At 42.1% G+C, this 6,347-nt stretch overlaps 1 long non-coding RNA gene across 2 annotated transcripts; it reads right to left on the bottom strand.

Annotated features, from left to right (window-relative positions):
• Positions 1-554: 554 nt before the first annotated feature.
• On the bottom strand, positions 555-5,776 carry LOC147251940 (uncharacterized). 2 transcript variants are annotated; one of them, XR_015118817.1, is made up of 5 exons: positions 5,660-5,776; positions 5,427-5,590; positions 5,009-5,186; positions 1,138-1,243; positions 555-1,022 (listed from the first exon to the last, which is right to left on the bottom strand). It is a non-coding gene; the product is annotated as an uncharacterized LOC147251940 (long non-coding RNA). The 2 variants fall into 2 exon arrangements; XR_015118818.1 differs by having other exon boundaries at positions 5,712-5,760.
• Between the last annotated feature and the right edge of the window lie 571 nt (positions 5,777-6,347).

The following is a 6,347-nucleotide window of genomic DNA, read 5'->3' as shown; positions in this document are numbered from 1 at the left end:
GGCAGGGAGCATCAGATGTGAGGCGATTATTCCTGGATGAGGATAATCCTGGATGTGTGTGCGCATGCTCCTGAGCCTATGATTGTGTTTTAAGTGTGTGAGCTTAACCAAAAACTACCAAAGATAGTACTAATCCCTATAAAGAATTACATAGACCTTCCTTTTCATCCTTTTCAAGCTCTCATCCTTTCAACTTTCTTTAAGGCCTCTTTCACCCATAAACCTTTTTCCTTGTCCTGCTTCCAGTTCTTGGTCAATCTCATCCATGTCATGCAAATCCACTTCCCTCTCAATCTTGGAATCGCTCTGGCCTCGGCAAAATCCCTTGTCACGTTTTATGATTTGACACAGCACGTCACCCGTAGAACAGGGAGAACCCTCTCGAAAATAGTTTGAAGACATGGAATGTCAGTTATGGATTTCTCTATGTGTTAAATTGATTGGCCTTTGCTTTGTTATCCGCCCTACGTTTGCCCCTCTGCTTGTAGCTCTCTGGTTGGTTTTCCGAAGCACCCTCCGAGGACACTGCTTGTTATCTTTATCCCAAAGGACCGCCATAGAGTTGAAGGGATTGCAGCTAAACTCATGGGATTTGTTGGTTCTCATTCAAGAAAACATGTATTTGTTCCTTTATCCAGGGACTTTGGTTGCATCGTCCAAATGTGCCTACCTTGAGAGGGATTTGCTAGATTACATGAGGATTCATCTCACCAGGCTGCAGGTGTAACAATAGTGGTGCAACTGGGTGTTGGCATGGATGCTGCAATAGCATCACTTTTATCAGGCCTTATTATTTCAAGGAAGCACAAAGAATAAAACTGAAGGTTTTCCTCTGTTGAGAAGATATCTTAACTTTACCAACTGGCTTTGACTTTGATGTCAGTTCATCAACCTGACTGTTTGAAGCTGTGATAGACAAAGACAGGCAGGTGGTTCATCCTTCCGAATCCGACATGGCCTCCTGATTGGGCCAGGGCTGTCACCGAGCGGCCTTCTCTGATTTGCCTATCATGGGACCCTTTCTATTAAAAAAAAAAACAAAAAACAAAACCCAAATCAAACAACATAAAAAAAGATCAACATCACCCTGGACTGCCCCAGTTGAATTCAACCTGGCTATCTACAGGTGTTGCTGACCTTGTTTTCTTTGGGGGTCATCGGTGGAGCTGTCGTTCCAGGAGAATGGCGAGGAAACATTCAGATTTCCAGAATAGCCACGTTCAACCCCAGTGAAAGAAGAAATCTGAGGGACAACAAATATGAGGGTGTCTGTTGGTCTAACAAAGATTTCAAGATGACATCCCAGCAGAGAGTTCAGAGCTCTAAGTGAAGAATCTTGTTGTCGTCATTTTCTAACAAAAAAACATTATGACACAATGTCTTTTGTAATTTCGTCCCTATTGTGTGCACACTTCTTTCCCATTGTCAGGGCTTCCTTCAGTGACGGCTTACGCTCGATGCATTTCATCTGAACAACTACCACTCTGTTTTTGCTGCCTTGAATGACTTCCACTCGCCCTGCTTTTAGTGGCTTTTCCACTTTGTCTTCAGTCCAAGCAAAGAAAACTCTGTTTTTAATTTTCATCACTGTTATTCCAAATTATTTTATGCAACTGACCACAAAGTAGTCTGTTTCTAGTTTACACCAGCTCGAACGTGCCCTTGCCTCGTGTCAGTATGGACGGGGATTCATTCTAAATGGTCTCAAATGCTTGTTTTAGTTTCAAATTCTGCTTCTTAAATGAAAGCTGATTAATTCTCAAGAACCACAGATTTGGATTTATTCTGTTTTCTTCTTCAGTGTTTCATGATTTCTACTCAGCTCTACTCTCCGTATTTACTTTTGTTGGTATGTTTTGTTGGGTCAGTCATATGTACCGTGTCCATGAATGCGTGTTTGTGTGTGTTTTTCACACCAATCACTTCACACCAGAATGCCATAACACTCCACTCTTCACTCCAGCTGGTCAAAGATTACAGGGCTCAGATTCCATCAACTCACACGCACACACACACACACACAGTACCCACACCCATCGTGACTACTTACACACACCCACACACTCTCTCAGTTCACAGTCTGCCTCCAAATGCAGCGCGCTGAATAAAGCCTTTATTATGCATGTTGCAGGAAAGGTCTGAGGACAGGAAGATGGAGACAATCAGTGATGATCAAAGGTTCTGAGACCAAATACAGGAAGCATGAAAGATTCATTTTGCAAGGTTAAACTACAAAGCAATGATAGCTTCTTCAGCTATGCTCTTTGTTATTATATAACTGTGCCTGACCAAAAAAAAAAAAAAAAAATCAGGTAAAGAATGTGGTCACTTATTAAAGGCTGTGGGGCAGATCAGATGAAAGCCATTCACACTAATTCCCCTCTTTCGCTAAAAAATTGGACAAGATTTCCTCACTGAATTACAGTTCGCTTGAGGAACTCCAGTTAACCTGAGAAAGCGCAAGGACATAGAGAGACTGAAGGCGGAGTTCTGCTCTGCAAGGGTGTTAGTAAGATGCCTCATCTCACTGCGTGTTTCACTGACCAAGTGAACGTGAGCATGTGAAGTTTAGGTTCAGTTAGAAACAAGACGACGCAGTAATGATAGATTCGGCCTTCACAGCCATTAAGTACGAGTAATATTGTTCATTCAATATTTCTGTTTTTCTGCCTTTAAAGCAGCGTTTCATAGTTTTGCTAAGCAGCAGCGACCTCTACTGATAGAAGTGGTCAAGTACAGGACGCTGGTGCATTCCACTCTGCGAATAAGAGAAGATGGGGTTACTGCACCATTGTAAAACCAAATATGAACTCCATGATCAACTGCAAAATGCAGATGCAAACCTGTTTTTTGACTGAGCTCTGACGTTAACAAATCTTTCACTCATGTCACAGCGTTTCCCGCTGCCACCATCATCCCAGACAAACTTTGTCTCTGGACAGCATGCGACATGGCCGATATTTACGCAACTACAGCAACTCCTTGAGACGCCTCTCCATTTCTCAATGAAGCAAGGAAACCTCTCCTACTCTGTCACAGCCGGGAGTGACATTGCCTGCAACACCATCTTCGTCGTCTACAAATCTATGGAAATGAGGCTAATTTGCATTTCCATTTTTGCGTCATTTCTAAAGTTTGCTTTTGATTTGAATGACAAAAACATGGGAACACAACTAATGAGTGTGCCAGACATTATGGAAGGGTAAGAAAAGGAAGTGATGCTCCCGATGCTTGTAAGTGCATTTGCAGCATGGAACGCTGTTCTTGTCGTACACTGGGGACAAAAACAACACACACATTTGGAAAAAGACTACACACCACCACCACCAGCAACAACATTCCGATTCATTCACTTTCCAGTGCTCTTTTCTTTTTCTTCTTTTTTAGGGGGGCTCACTGCAAACCAGAGCACAAACAACTTACATCACTTATTTCTCGGGGACATCTTTTTTTTGGAACAAAAGATCCTGTGTCACGTATTCCCCGTGTCCCCTCTTGTTTGGGTTTCTGCGACAACATGATGTTCTGCCACTCGTCAAGGTCTCAGTTATGTAGTGTAGTAACAATTTCCGACTCGAGACAGCGAGTTGTGTCGTGAGAACAGTCATCTGATGAGTTGTCATGTAGCGTTAACTTGACTTAACCAGATTTGAAGTGAAACAAATGATTTTGACAACAAGACTGCAAAACCAAGAGGAATGGGAACAAGGTTAAATGGGAAGTGAAAGGATGTTTGGGTCTACAGTGACATCCATCACGCTTCATGATGGATCTCATTACTGTGACCGGCAACATCTGGACCCACAGCTGATGTGTTAAAACTGAGGAGTCGTGATAGTTTTAGACAGCAAAAACTTGCAGTTTTTTAAAAAGAAGAAGGACAAAAAACTGTACGATGGATATGGATAAAAACAAATGAAAATCCCTGAAATATAACAGAACACTCTTCCTCCTGGAGGTATTCACTGCAAATAGAGACATAATTTGGGCTCTCTTTGGCCTGTATTCAACACAGTAGGAAACCACTTCAAATCCACCAATTCACATAACAGTTCTACAGTTCAAACCATCTCAGGCTTCCATGTCAACGCTACACTTCGAAGCAGCATTTTTTTTAATAGCTCCGAAATTTGCAACATAAAATTCCTTTTTTTCCCCTCCATCACACTAAAACACTCCATTTGATCCAGGTGTGCTAGGTAATTGCACTCACCAGAACCAGCTGCCCTGTAATGTAATTTTTAAAATTTCTTTTTCATTATCAGTTACATCAGGTAGCTTTGGGACCTGCTACGTGCATGTGATGTCGCGAAGGTGCCTTGGGATGATTTGTTTGTAGGTCTGCTCTCATTCTAGAAAAGAGGCTGTTGTCTTGTTCCAGTGTTGTGAGTATATTTACGTGCGTTAATGACGCAGCCTTCCTGTGTTGTCGGGCCTGTTGATGAACCAAGATACGGGCTAACAGCTTTTACTGGGGTTTTACCACGGGGTTTAGTTGTTGTATGTGTTCATTTGTATGTATGTCTGGAGCCACGGAAAGGTTCCCTGGGGCGTCAGACTCCTCATTAACCTTCTCTTTATCTTTCCACTCTTTTTTTAACCACCATAACATTCCATGAGGAGCAGAGGAAAGTCCTCTTCCCTAAACTCTCACAAGGTGATTATGAACATACTCATTACAAATGGATTGCAGGAACATATGTCCCATCTACAAGAAAAAGGGGTCATTGCATATGTATATACATATATATATATACACACATATAAATGTATAACACATACAGCACGTCTAAGTTATTTATTGAAGACATCTTGCCAGTGAGCGAGGCCTCCTCATCCCATATGTGAAGTCACATGTAAAAAATCTGGGTGTTATCTTAGGTTCTGAGCTTCGTCTCGGTAAACAAAGCAGCCCTGTATGGAAAAAGTCACTCATGCCTTTATTACATCAACACTGGGCTATTGCAACTCCCTTTACTGAGGCCTTCCCCAGTCTCCATTAACTCACCTGCAGATGGTCCATAGTGCAGCTGCAAGGATGTTGACTGGCATTCAAAAGCGTGCTCCATTTCTCCTGGTTGCCTCCCTGCTAGAGGTCCTCTAAATCCTTGTTGATCGTTTCACTCGGGTCCCAGTCATCATTTCTCCTGATGTCCCGTTCTCATTCCATGACTGTGGTGACTGTTCTGTATGTGATAAAATGGATGTAATTATGTTAATAGTTTGTATTGTTCTTTATCGTTTTTTTTTCCTGCCCAGGAACTGCAAATTAGCTGGTTCTTCTTTAACTATTTATTCTACCTGACCAAAAGGATGATAAACCAAACTAAAGATATTAAAAAAAAACAAGACTTTCACATTCCCTTTCCATTGTATAGCAACACACGAGGTGCAAGACTATCAAGTAAGTCCAACAACCCACTCACATCTATGTCAGATGAACTTGACCTCTGATGTGTCATGTCTGTGACAGGAGGCGGGCGGCGGACGGGTCAACACCTGTGCAGCAGGAGACGACGTTTAGTTCCCACTGGCAGCCACAGGTTTATCACATCATCGGATGGGTGTCTTGAACGTCACCTCCGAGGACCTATGACAAAATGTTACTTTTCAACCTGGAATCAAAACAAGCTCATGCCTCATCCAAAACTAAAAGAACCTTTGCACTTGTGTAGCCAAGCGCCGCTCAGGCCGGGATTCGAACTGCTTACCACACCGTAGGAGATGGACACGCCAGCCTTCGGTTAGCAGCTCGTCTCTGTAGGGTGTGGAGGTTTGTCTGGCCTGCAGTGGCACACTTGCTGCTCCATGACTGTGGAACCAGCTGCTGTAAGGAATTGTTCCCAGACTTTCAAGACAGTCTCAAGCTGTGTTAATGTGCTTTATAAACAAACGTTACTTACTTGCTATTGTATCAGTTAATATATCACATGTGAAAGATTCCCTTTTTGATATCCTGATATTTCTAGAGGCGAGATACCGCACACGGCACTGAAGAAAAGTCCACATCTCTTATTATGTAAAACATTTTAGCAATATGTTGTTGTTGTTTTTTTATAAAAATCTGTCGACACTAGCTAGCCTTCTACTGAAGGCTTTCTATTATTGAAAAGTACCTTGCACTTTCATTTAAATTGAGAATGAAAGAACAGAATTTAGCTTAAAAATGAGATGCCACGAAAGAGTAAAATGTCTGCCTTAATAATCTTGGAACAAGTGCATAAAAACGAGTTAATCAGTCACCTCAACAATTTCCCTTTCAACATTTGGAATAGAGATTTATGAGAGCAAAGAAGCTCTACTGACGTACAAGTTTAAAGAAGTCTGAGGTGGTTCCACTCAATCGC

This window comes from Aulostomus chinensis, chromosome 12, assembly GCF_037954235.1.
Source record: "Aulostomus chinensis isolate RoL2024-O1b breed Wild chromosome 12, RoL_Achi_v1.0, whole genome shotgun sequence".
NCBI classification, from domain to species: domain Eukaryota; kingdom Metazoa; phylum Chordata; class Actinopteri; order Syngnathiformes; family Aulostomidae; genus Aulostomus; species Aulostomus chinensis.
This window is presented reverse-complemented; position numbering and strand designations above follow the sequence as displayed.